The sequence below is a fragment of the Pimephales promelas genome, chromosome 5 (assembly GCF_988280905.1).
Source record: "Pimephales promelas chromosome 5, fPimPro1.hap1.1, whole genome shotgun sequence".
Classification (NCBI taxonomy): Eukaryota; Metazoa; Chordata; class Actinopteri; order Cypriniformes; family Leuciscidae; genus Pimephales; species Pimephales promelas.
The window spans coordinates 35,240,304-35,254,164 of NC_142773.1; the positions used below are offsets into that span (position 1 = coordinate 35,240,304).

At 38.2% G+C, this 13,861-nt stretch overlaps 1 long non-coding RNA gene across 1 annotated transcript in view; it reads left to right on the plus strand.

The window, feature by feature from the left end:
- The window catches only part of LOC148981479 (uncharacterized), a 74,382-nt gene that overhangs the window by 7,274 nt on the left and 53,247 nt on the right, over positions 1 to 13,861 (plus strand). Inside the window, exons 2-4 of the long non-coding RNA XR_016168572.1 lie at positions 1,458 to 1,605; positions 2,545 to 2,627; positions 3,061 to 3,101. This is a non-coding gene — a long non-coding RNA (uncharacterized LOC148981479). The remainder of the gene's footprint in view (positions 1 to 1,457; positions 1,606 to 2,544; positions 2,628 to 3,060; positions 3,102 to 13,861) is intronic.

Sequence of the window (13,861 nt, forward strand, 5' to 3'; positions counted from 1 at the left end):
CTCGTGAAAATAACACCCTTGAACACACAATAACATAACCACAAGCATGGGGTCATTGGTCTGGTCATCGATGAATACAATGCAATGATCTTCACAAAAGTGAAATAGTCTTAACTCTTTGTTCACTCCGAGACAAAAACAATGTAACAATTACTTGTTTGCATTTTTTGAGTTATTGGGGCACTAATAACACAATTAATAAAACTAAATAATTTTTTTTAAAAATAAATCAGTTTTTTTTTTTAAATGTAGGCTTCTACCAAATGGTTGAGACGGTGCTTGATGTTTAAAGTACCTATTACATAGTTATAAATGTATAATAGCATTTAAATGATCATTCGATACCTGTAAAGACAAAAACAAAGTTGAAAATGTAAAAATACAAGGAACCAATTAATTTCAAGTAAATTTTATTTCAAGAAAAGAACTTTGCTCCCATTTTTTGCATTAAATTGCAAAAATTTTAAAGACAATTGTATTGTCAAACACAACTTCTCAGCTCTGCTGTGTATCTCCAAAGAACTTTTGTTCTTGCATTGAATGCATCATCATCATGGCACCCCTGGTAAATATGATTAAAACTGGCTGTAAAAAATAAATCTGCATTGTTTATCCTTTTGATCTTTCATTCAAAAAATTCACAAAAAACCAACCTTTCATTGAAGTAAAAGAATTGAAAGTGGGGATAAATCACATTATGAAATAAATGTTTTTCTCCAAAAAACACTGGACATAATTATTGTCACCCTGTTATTAAATACTTTTTGCAACCTTCTTTTGCCAAGATAACAGATCTGAGTCTTCTCCTATAATGCCTGATGAGTTTGGAGAACACCTGACCTGAGATCAGAGACCATTCCCCCATACAGATTCTCTCCAGATCCTTCAGATTCACAAGTTCATTTTGGTGCTTCTTCTCTTCAGTTCACTCCACTCATCAGGTCAGGGAACTGGGACGGTCATGGCAGAAGCTTCATTTTGTGCTCAGTTACACATTTTTGTGTTGATTTTGATGTTTGTTTTGGACCGTTGTCCTGATGGAAGATCCAACCACGGCCCATTATAAGATTTCTAGCAGAAGCCGTCAGGTTTTGATTTTTTTATCTCTTTGTATTTGATAGAATCCATAATACCATGTATATGAACAAGATGTCCAGGACCTCCAGCAAATAAATAGGCCCACAACATATAAGGTCCGGCAGCATATTTAACCGTAGGCATGGGGTACTCTTCATTCCTGTTTGCACCAAACACATCTAGTGTGTTTGCTGCCAAAAAGCCCTTTTTTTAGTCTCATCTGACCACAGAACCCTGCACCGTTTGAAGATCCAGTCGTGTCTGACCACTGAATATATGCTGGATTTTGTTTTTGGAGGAGCGAGGAGGATTTTTCTTGAAGCCCTCCCAAACAACATGTGGTGATGTAGAGGTTGTTTGATCATTTTTTTTTTTTTTAGGTTTTCTGACCCCAAGACTCGTCTAATCTCTGCAATTCTCCATCTGTGATCCTTGGAGAGTCTTTGGCCACTCAAACTTTCATCCTCACCGTCCATTAAGGCAATATAGACACACGTCCTCTTCCTGGCAGATTCCTAACATCTTTAGGTGATTATGATTTCTTAATTATTGCCCTGATGGTCAAAATGGGGATTTTCAGTTCTTTAGCTATTCTTACAGCCACTTTGTATTTTGTGAAGCTCAACAATCAGAACCAGGTTCTTTGGTTTTATTCATTGTGATGGATGATTAAGGGAATTTGGCCTTTGTGTTTCCTCACTAATCTCCTGTGAAACAAGAAGTCATGACTGGACAATTTCATGTTCCTAGTCACCCTGGTGCGCTAAAAAAGGGTAAATATTAATGGGAATGTACTTCAGAGATATTTTTCTCATAAAAAATTCTAGGGGTGCCAACAATTATGGCCAGCGTGTTTTGGAGAAAAACATTTATTTCATAATGTGATTCCCCTCTAGTGGTCTATCTATTATATCTTTATTTATTTATCAATCAATCAATCAGGGACCTTTGTTTCAACCAAAAATTCATTGTTGGAAAGAAGATTCAATCTCTAGCAAAATGGCATTAAAGTTGGATTATTGCATTAAACATTGATAATGTACTTGTCAATAATTGCTGTTAAATTGAAACAATGGTTCCTCAGACAGACAGTATATATATATATATATATATATATATATATATATATACAGTAGATGGATAGACACGAATGGCTTTTGCAGGTCTAAGCCAACTTGATTCCAACAATCTTGTTTCCTGAAGCCAGCAGGCTGAACATTTCCAAAAGTATAAGACAGGGAAAACTCACTGGTGTTCTCTCTCATCCTCTGCCAACACCTCGGGATAGCCATCAAAGATCATCTCCCAAGGACAAGACTTGCCATGTCTGTCTCCATCTATCTATTTCTCCCTCTTTTCTGTTCCTCGGTCAGTCAACACCCCTCCCCCTCCCACCAACACTTTTTGGTTCTTCTTATTTCCTTCCCACCTCTGTTCTTTTTTATTATTATTCTCTCTCTGTTTCAGGTATGACGTTGGGACCATGTATTGAGATGAAAGGCTGGCAGGAGGGATGGGGGTGTATAAGCACTCAGAAGCAGCAGTGGAAGGTGATGTGCGGTGATAAAACGAGCCAGTGGTGCTTCTGTGTTGAATTAGGATGTCTCTATTATGTGCTTCCACCCAGGAGATGCTTAATGAGGTACCCAGCAGGATTATGGGTGGTAGCAGAAATAGGCATGATTGATTTCCCCACATTGCATAATGCAGGGCAGTTAAAGCTCGATTGTGCGGTATCATCAACATAAACCACTAGATGTCAGTCTTGGGCTTTAGGACTTTTCAATATTTAGGTCTGCCCTGCTTGCCATGGGAAGTTTGTTGTGAACATAATTTTATAAAAAGAAAAAGAAAAAAAGGAAAGAAATGCAGCATGTTTTCATATTAAGGTTTTGAGCAATTTCACATTTTTTTTAGAGGGTAAAAAAAAAAGAAAATGAAATGATTTACTCATATTTTGATTTTTTTTTTCTTCTTCTTTAGTTCCACAGAAGAAAGAAAATCATAAATGGAATGACATGAAGGTGAGTAAATGATAACAGAATGTTCATTTTTCGGGGTAAAAACTCGAATCTTAAAATGATAGTAGCCTGCATCGCCTCTGGTTGGTCAAGTAAAATGATTAAAAGACTTTCAATATGAACTTTTCTGAACTTGAGATGGTTATGTCAAGGGACATTACAAGCGGATAAAACTGCTTAGATTTTAGTGCTCTTATGTGCTTGTCTGTATGCAGTAGTTTGTCCTGAGTGGTCTTTCTCCACAGGAATGATTCCATTAAAAGTCTGACTAGAGGAACATGACATCAGATATCACTTTGCTGGCCCTAGAAGTGCACTTATATGCAATAGCTTTTGGAAATAGCTGTTAGTGAGACCTGTTTGGTATTCAATGCTTTTATACAGATAAAATATAAAATTACAAACTAGTCTGACAGCAACACGGAACGAAAGGGAGCATAATAGCCAAAGATATTCTGAAGCGCCTATAATGCTTTGTAGATTTTTCTTTTTTTTTTGTTGAGCAGAAGTCAAAAAACATTGAATAAGGTGATATTTAGGTGACCTTTTGATTTCAAGACTTTATTCTGGAGTTTGTCCATTTGCAAAGATGATTCATCGTAACTTTATTATTTCAACCCTAACCATTAAGCCTACAATGTCTTGAGGCATAATCATAGATATGATTGTGGGATTTAAGGACAATGCTCATGAGGATGTTCCTGTTTGTATATTTTCTACAGAGAAATATTTGCTTCATTTTATAGCAGTTATAACAGAATTGGACTTGAATCCAGTGTGCAATCCAAACATCTTTCTTTCCCTGCGTCTGAAATCGTGCAGAGTCGAAGTACAGTTGAATTTACTGTAAATGTTTTCACTGTTACTGTTTTTACTTTTACCGTACTGTAAAAATATTTTCATGATTTGTAATCACAACAGTTTTTCTTTTGTCAAATCAACTTAAATAATTGATGTAGATCAGATAACATAATATTTTGAGTCTCTGATGATTAAATCAATCTCCTTCTTTGTATTAACTCAATATGTCCATTTCAATGAACTTAAAATTTTAAGGCAACCAGTTTACTTCATTTTTTTTAAGTTAAACCAACAATATTTTTTACTCTTATATTTGATGTATTTAATACATTCTTGCCAAATAAAAGTATTAATTTCTTTTAAAAAAAGAAAATATGACTGAGCCCAAACTTTTGAACGGCAGTGTATATACATCACTCACTATGTCAGTGTATCAATAAATAGATATTATAACACCTTGCCATTCAGCACTGGATGCGGTTCAAAATATAGCAAATGCTACATATTTTTCATAGCAAATCTGATAGCAAAGAAAGGTTATGCTAAAAATATTCTGGTAACTCTATATAAAAGATAGAAAAACAGTGGGATATTGATGGGAATGATCTGCAAAAGCGACGTCCCTCTTCCATGCGGGCAAGGGTAACATTGATATGTGGCACCGTTTATTCAACCATGCTTGCAATTTAGATGTCATCAGGAAAGATTGTCTAGCATCATAGCGTGGAGAAAAAAGTGCTGGTGACTTAAGAAATGGAGTCAGCAAAAGAACAGACTGCATCCATCAATTTGCTATTTAAAGGGAGGGAGGAGTTGGACTGCACTTTCACTCTGTGAAACTCTTCCCAATGTGACTTGTGTGGCGGGATAGAGGCGATGGTTAATTAATCAGCCTGTGAGCGAAGCGCCAGTGTAAACACTCCTGATAACAGAAGTGTGAGCGATGAGGTCGGGGGGAGATAAACAGAGTGCGATGGGGCCCTTTGGCAAGAGCACTTCATTAAGCTGTTTTAGGCCACTCCTGCTATGCCTGCTCCTAATGCCTGAGTTATCAGTAAATTTGCCGTGGCTATGATCTTACTCAATATTCACAGAAGAAGTAATTAGGCAGGCGAGACCAAAATAAGCAGTGATATTTGCATATTTATGCACAGAGTTAATTTAGGGTGGAGTCCGTGGCTGATGTTGTTGTTGATGGAGAAGGAACTCATGGAGGAATTGGTCAGCTTATTCTTTCGGAATTGAATATGTGATAGCTCTTTCATTTGGAATTGTTACAATGAAATGGAAATTGAAACAGTTAATTCCAATGGTTATGAAGATGGAAGGTTTTTTTATTTCCCTGGAACATTTTATTTCTTTAATTTATGCTTCATGGAAGTATCAACTTTGTCTTGGAAATTCCTTAGGAGAAATAAAAGAGACTTATTGTATGAGTATACATACAGCTATACAATTAATGCAGATCGCAGAGAGTAGCTCAGATATTTCAGCCTTGAAGAATTTGTTGAGAAATGTTGTAGTTAATGATATTTATTTGTTTACTTACTTTTGATTGCAGACTTCCAAGTAAAGACATTAATGAGATATTTTCTGGCACTCTGCAGTAGACACATGCAGGGTCCAAAATCCAGGCGCCAACTAGCTTCTGTGGGTAAATAAAATATAGATACAAGCCAACTGGTGTGTTTCTATAAACAAAAGCAACGTAAAATATAATAACATAACTCTAATGAAGTGAAGCAAGACATACACAAATTGTCTACTATAATAAACTGTCACAATTTGCTATTACACAGTGAACTTTCACGACCAGTTCGTACGAATTCGTACGAGTGATTAAAAAGTGACTAATTCGTACTAATTCATACGACCTCACTGTACGAATTCGTAAGATTTGTCTAAACCCACATGATGGTTGGGTTTAGGGGTTGGGTCAGGGGTAGGTCATTCGTACGAATTCATACGAATTGGCCAATTTGTAAAATATGCACGATTTTGCACAAATCGTACTAATTCGTACGAGTGAGGTCGTATGAATTGTTACGAATTAGCCACCTCGTAAAATTCGTACCAATTCCAGTGAGATCAGGTTGACTTTTTACCATCAGATGTTTTTCTGGAATTATGTTAGTTGGATCTTTTGCCTCTGAGAACATATTTATAAAGTTGGAGAGTATGGAGATACAGTACAACAATGACAATTTATGCCGAAATTTTAGCCACGATTTTGGCTCGCAGAGTGGTTTTGAGAAATCGCGGACAAATGCCCGAAATCACAGGCAAATCGGCGCTCGTTCACGCAAGTGACAATCACACAGTGTGAATGAGCAAAGACGCGATCTGAGAGAATCGCGGACGAATTGCCGACGCCCATGAGATATTTGGCATGCTAAATATCTGGACCTGTCGGCGATTCAAAATCCTGCTGTGTGAAAAGTGTCCTGACTGAAAAATACATCGGCGATTACCGACAGCCAATGAGAGAGCAAGATACAGAGCAGCGGGGAGTTCGGGGAGGAGTTATAGATCACATATCAACATGCATGGCATTGTTTCAGAAAAAAAGGCTTCTTCTCTGTCTATTTGGACACAAGAAATGGAAGTAAATTAGTAGAAATTTGGCAGGAGCACCCGTGTTTATTTGACGTTTCATCTGAGCTGTACCACAACCGGGTCGAAAAAGAAAAAAGTCTCACGTGAAAACTCTGGCCTTGCACGTGTGGTGTTGTGTTGTTTCCTTGTCACATCTCACGTGTGTTTGTTAGTTTGCGTGCAGCAACTGAATGCTGGGCAAGATGGTCATGCAGTGTGAAAAGAACAGCGACCGGACTACTTTGAAAATCGTGCAGTCTGAACTTGGTATTACTGCTTACCCTCAAGTTGTTTCAAACCTGGAACAAAGATTGTTGTTTGATCTTGTTTGGACCCAGACATTTCTCAAAATAACTTGGAACAACATTAGAGTGAGTAAATGATAACTATTCAATCATTTAATCTCATTGCTGACTAGCAGAAACAGATGAGACATTCATGAGATCTCATTTGCATTATTTTATCTAGCTATCTAACTTTTTAAATGGAAGTGAAACTGTTCTACATGCAACACATTCTCATCCTAGGGCGTCATACAGTATAGTGACACTTTTGAAATTTCGTCTAAATCCAACGCACATGGCACCCTTTAGCGTCAATATAACACGCATAGAGCTTTGTTTGGTTATAGGTAGGTTTAGGTCTGGGGTAGGGTTAGGGCTAGACCACTAGGAGGCGCCTTCTGGCCCCATATATATCTGCGTCTCATATTGACGCTTAAGGGTGCCATGTGCGTTGGATGTAGACGAAATATCAAAAGCGTCAGTATATGATGCCTTGGGATTAGAACGGGCTGGAAATACCATCATGGTTCATGATGGACTCATTATACCAGCATTGCCAAAAGCTTGGCAGTCCATTATTACAGTACTCTCATCTGTGCCCCACATTAATATCAGGCTGGTTTTAAGGGACCTAAGACCTCAGAGGCTAACAGCCAACAGCAACCAGTGATGGTCTAAAGATGGCATCTCTGTCCTTATGCCTGTGAGTTTGAACGATCCAAAAGCAGGGCCGAGGGACAAGGCCTAGCCATGCGGCTCTCTCGTGACCAGGCCCTGCTCCTGGTGGTTTGCCTGGCCTGCGTTCTGCACTGCCTGCTCCTTCCTGACAGATGGCAGGACTAACCAAGCGTGATGCTCCACTGGTGGCACACTGTGTATTTATAGTCAGACCAGGGCATGGATTTTTTTTTTTTTTTGAAGTGCTCATGGATATTGATGGTGGTGAGAGCAACACAGAATGTGAAGATATGAGAGATAAAATGAAGGACCACAGGATTTGACCCACTCTACATGCAAGATTAAGCCAATTGACCTCATTTTATTATGCATCAATGTATCAATGCTCTGCACTCTGATGTATCTCAAACCGGGAGTGAGAATGAGCAGTGAGAGATCAGTCCGCTAAATGGCTACATTGTGGATCTTAATGATATGTCTACCTGCAGGAGGAGTCCAGTAAGCATCTGTCGGATTAGGAAAGGCCTTGTTATCAGTATTAATACATTAATTAGTTCGTTTAGAATGAATTCTGGTGATTTTCATCATGTACCGTGGCATTTTATCTCAGGTCCCTTTTGCATGCATGCTTGATGTATGCTTGATTGTATATCATCAGCAGGTTTTTTTAGGGGGTTGAAAAATGCATTAAACAAGATATGCATGAAGAAAAAAAAATGGGAAGTTAAATAAATAGCCTAATTTCATCCAAATGTCCCCCTCCTTTAACATACAGTAAATGTATTAAGTGCAATTAAATGTAATGTACCAGTAAATGACTCATAGAAGTATTCATACATTATGAATAACACATTATGGGGTGTCTAAACTCGGTCCCTGCAGAAATTAGCTACAACCTGCCTAGTTTTCTAGTATGCCAAGTAATACCTTGATTTGCTGGTTCTGGTTTGTTTAATTTGGGTTGGAATCTGCAGAACAGTGGCTCCCCAGGAGGAGGCTTGAGCACCCCTCTGTTAAAGGAATAACACTTCAAAATGAAAATTCTCTCTTCATTTACCCGACCAAGTTGATTCAAGGCTATATGATTTTTTTAAAACATATTTTAAAGAATTTCGGTAAAGAATTTCGGTTGATGGACCTCACTGACTTCCATAGTAGGAAAAAAAAATCCATGGAAGTCTCTGTGTTTTCATTGAATTTAAACACTTTTGTCCAGCAGGTATCACCAGCTTGTGGTGTTTCAAGCTTAGTTTCTCCCATCACTAGGAATGACAAAACACTACCTAGAGGGCATTATGGGATTTACCTCTCATCTCGACAAATTACTTGAAAGCAAGCAGAGTCGTCTACCTTATCGGATGATCTCTTTTATGATGCTTTGCATATGCCAGCTGGTGCACAAGAGAGCACTGACACTTTTTTCCCCATTTCAAGCACTATTTACAAGAAACCTTTTGAAAATGTCGATATTTTATGTATTTAATGAAAAAAGCTCACATTGATCCATACATGCCATAACAAATCTCTAAACAGTTCAGCACAGGCCTCCATGGGCATCAGCTGTAGTACCATCATCAACCTACAAATTCAGGCATTTACTTCCTGCTGGCAGGCTGAATGGCTGTTGGTTTGTTTTATTGGGGGCATGAAGGTTATGTTGCTTGAAGCTGTTTCTGTACAGTGGATTGCCCGCTCACAGTGTGCTGTGCTGAAATGAGAACATGTGTGGTTGACTCTGCTGTAAATCCTTATGTATTTATTTATATTTATTTTTGCCTTGCACCTTTTTCAGATACTTCACAAGACTTACATGTAGGTGTAAAAAACTGCTGTATGTTAAAGGCACACTATGCAATTGTGTATACAAGAGGATAACAAGGAACAGGTGTAAGTAATAAGTTGTCATGGGAACAAACAAGTCAGCTATGGAAACAAAGGTTAACAGGAACTAAAACCTCAGCAAATGAAAACACAAATAGTCTCAATATAATTTTTTTAAATATATATATATTTTTACATGTTTAAAGCTTCAGGGCCCTATTTTAATGATCTGAAATGCAATTATCAAGTGCGAAGCGCAAGTAACTTTGTGGGCGGGTCTTGGGCGCTGTTGCTATTTTACTGGCGGGATAAATTACTCTTGTGCCCAACAAAAGTTTAAAAGGGGTTGGTCTGAAACAGCTTCATTGTTCATAGGTGTTTTTTTTTTTCTGGTCAGTGGCGGAATTTTTTTCTGGAAGTGCAAAATAGCACAAGGGAATTTTTGCGCCGAAACACGCCTCCTTTTTGTGCCGACCCGCCCAAGGGAGCGCAAGTTCACTTCCTAGTTTACCGACGCGCATCTGTGGAGGGAAAAGCCTGCTTTGCGCAGGTGCAAAATTGGAATGAAACATGCGTGTATAAAGTCATATGCGCCGGGTGCAAGATAGGGCCCAGAGTGTTTTAATGGCATTTAAGATGGAAGACTGGCAAACCCTTCTAGGTAGACAATTTGAATTGAGCAAGACAAAACAGATTTCACACTGAAAATGATTGTATGTACAGGAGATTCTTTAAAATCAAAGTAATTTTGTAAATCGAAGACTCAAAACCAAAACTTTAAAGGAAACAGCTCATCTCACTGCTTTATTCTTATGTCTAAGAGCATAAATGTTAATATCTGACCAGGACGCAATGTTTTATCCATTTATATAGGGCAACAGGAAGTAATATTGATACAGATATCAGTAAACGTAATGTTAATAATGAGATAAACCTTTTTTTATTGCTATTGCTAAGCATTCTTATGACCAAGTTAATTAGCCCGTAACATACTGTGTACGAATCAATAAGTAATATAGCATAGGTCAACCGTCAATCAAAAGTTGGATAGAATCAGATCCAATTTATTTTCAAGATTATTAAAGATTTATCCTTTAAAGATGTTTATCACCATGTATACACAACAATCTTTCTTTTTCTGGGTAAATATATATATATATATATATCTGTGATAATATCTCCATGACAGTTCATTATTATGTGCATGTTAAGTATTCAGAGCCTATAAGAATACTGCACCTGTCTAGTTAGTCTAAATCCCAGCTGCATCCCTGTCAGATAAGCGGTTTTGTTTTTTTGTTGTAAAGACAGAGCTTGTGAGATCGCCCCCGCTGTCACATGTTGCTCCTCCATAATGCATCAGTCAATCTGGTTTTTATCAGCAAAGCAAACACATGTTAAATCCCTAGTCGGTTCAGGGGACTTAACAATCTTTTATTAGTTGTATGTTATGCTTGGAATAATACGTTTGTTCCCACCCCATACTAAATTTTTCATAGATGGAACAATGTGTGATATATTTTTATCCCTCATGCATTTTTCAGCACTCTTCAGGGTGTTGGCTGAAAATCCACAAGGAACTGAAGTATTGTTTCAGGTACTACTCTAGTGCTTCACCATCTTGAACTTTTTAATAGATCTCAATCCCTAGTTCTGTCAGCCTTCCCCCAGAAAACCAACAAAAATCATGAAACATCAGGTTCAGTAAGAGGGAGTTTCGGGCCAGTTGACAGAACAGTCAATTTCCATTTCAGGAAAATTCAGCTGCGCTACACCAATTTTACATCAATGTTGCAAATTTAGCTAAGATAATGTTATCTAGCTGGCTATCTCAATGTGTTGTGGTTTCTATGATGTAAGTTGAGTTTAATGGGGGTTACTGTGTGTCTTAGCAGAACATTCGCGAGTGCATCCAACTCTTTCAGACTGGCTCAAGGGAAGCAGGCCATCCATATTTTTGAACTCTGAAATATTCAATCGTCCTTTGTGAGCTTGGATTATCAAAGAGTAACAGTATAAGACAAACTCTTTGAAGCGTGTCCTTTAAAGAGCCTGGACATAGAGCAAGGTTGAGGGCGCATACATGAGTAATGAAACCAAGGTCAAATGTCAGTTGCCTATGGAGTAAATGCCAGGACTACAACTGCTCTGCTCTGAAACACCAAAGAGCAATGGAGGAAAAATTCTTTTTGCTTCTTATATAGGTTCTTGCTTCTTATATAGGTTCATTTTGATCTTACAATCAGTGGTGTAGTCTATGTGATACGCAGGTATACGCCGTAAACCCACTACAAAATGTCAAGGATTTCCGTATATGTCCACTAGGAAATGTCAAAGATCTCTGTATACCCTCTTTTAAAAAAGTCTGAGGATTCGTAACAACATCGTTTTGTGAAAGAACATAAATTCACCCCGCCCGCCTTGATCCGGATCGAATCGCGGAATCTAGCAACAAGTGTAACTTAGCCAATTGTAAAATGGAACGTCACGCAATTTGGCCATTTTTGAATGAATAAATCAAAAGTAATGACACAATGAATCAAATCTCGATATGTAGCCTGATAAGTGTCTATGAATATTAAAGCTCAAAAAGACTGCTATTGAAATAAACTCTGAACGTTCTGTGTGTTTCTACGAATGAGCGCTCAATATGTGCTCTATGAGGACATGCACACATTTGAACTTCATTGCAGAGCTTACCATTTCATTTGATAAAACCATTTCATTTGATAAAACTATCGTCATTCATTTGTATCATATAGACCCCTTTTGCGCCGACGTCACAGTTGCGTCACGGCGCTAGCTGGAGGCAAAACAAAGTGAAAACTGGAGGCGGCCAATACAAACCAGCACAGATTCGGCTACATAATAAGGAGCTTAAATTATTGTTGCTATTATTAAATGTCATCTTGTTGTGTTCTTTGGAGCAAGAATTGATGAAAAATGAATATGCTGTACCTGGAATTTTTATTTCTAGAAAATATTCACATCATTAAAATTGCACCGTAATGTCACTCTTTATATTGTCGTCGTCACGGCGCTGGCTCGGCAGAACTGCGGATCATACACACAAGTCTTGTACAGGACCATTCAGCATATAGTTATAGGCATCTGAAGATTTATATGCCCTCAGTTTCTCTTTGCGATCGGTTTCTCTATAAGGTAGGTGTAGAAGTCGGAAAAACGTAACGTTGATCCTGTCAGATTGTCCATGCATTGAGTGAGCGTGTAGGCGGCTACGGGTCGGCCAATCTGGTTCCGTCCGTTAAAAATAACTTTTGGAAATAACAATCACAGTCCTGGACACTGAGTGACCTTACACATTAAGATAAAATCGGATTTTCTCCAGTCATTGTTAAAAAACAAGCCAACAATACTTGCTAACTAGCGGCCAGAGAGATCGTTCTGCCTCCACCTATGCTCCGCCCACAAAAACGTCACCATGTTTACCAACTGAAAAGGGGTCTATACACACTCACAAACTTTAAAGTACACCACTGCTTACAATGGAAAACCAGGTACTATTTTTTATACCACATTGGCTACTGTTGGCTTCCATTTTACACTCCAAAGCAATTGTCCTTGAGTAGCTGTGATTTAATGGCATCTTGTTCCTGTTGGCACCAGTAAAACTGGTGTGTAATTATCACATAATACTCCACTGGTTTTTAGGAGACCAGTTGGGATTTGTTCATGTGAAATTTTTTAGGCTAATTTGGCTGAGGTGTTTTTCATTAGTATGTAATAAGGTATCAGGGTGACATAGGTCACAGCTAATAAGCTTTCAACATGTTGTTCTGCTGCCCTTCTCAGCATAGTAGGGAGTGATCCTAATGACTTCCGTTGTGCTTTGATTGACATTATCACTGCAGGAACAAAGTGAACGACTACCTGTTACTGTAGATGTAATGTGGAGGTAAGGTTTCTCCCTCCTTTCAGCCTCATTCTTTACTGGATAGTTGTGGGATTCTTAGGGACTTTATATATTAGAAACTCAGAAAAAGCAGAGCCCTAATTGGAGAACTATTCATCCAATTGCAAGGAAATTGAGTCTTCAACCAGCACTTTTGCAGTCTCTCGTTTTCTCGACTCATACACCTCCTGTATTTCTTACGGAAGCAGCTATTGATGTCACTTTGTGAACAGTATAGGCATATTAGGGGCCGTTTCTGTTGTGGGATGTGCAGCGAGGCAGGAAATTAAAAAGGGGAGTGACAGCAGATTTAGCACGTCAACGCTAATAAGCCTTGTTTGTGAAGACAGGAGAGCACACACGTCAATTTCACGCTTAAGATTTAGATTGCTACTGTTACCTGGACCTGTTTAGCACTTTTCAAATGCTTAACGCATGTTTGAAGTTCAAGGTGCTGAAAGGAAACATGGAAGAAAAAAAATCACACATCGAATGCACTGCTCACTGAAGTCAAATAATCACGCTTTGGAATTAACACGTGAAGTCAAGTCGATTTTATTAGTATAGCACTTTTCATTATACACATTGTTTCAAAGCCCAGTGAGCAAACCATAGAGTGTGGCATGGACAAAAACAGCATGAGATGTTTTGGTTTAGGTGAAGATGTTTAG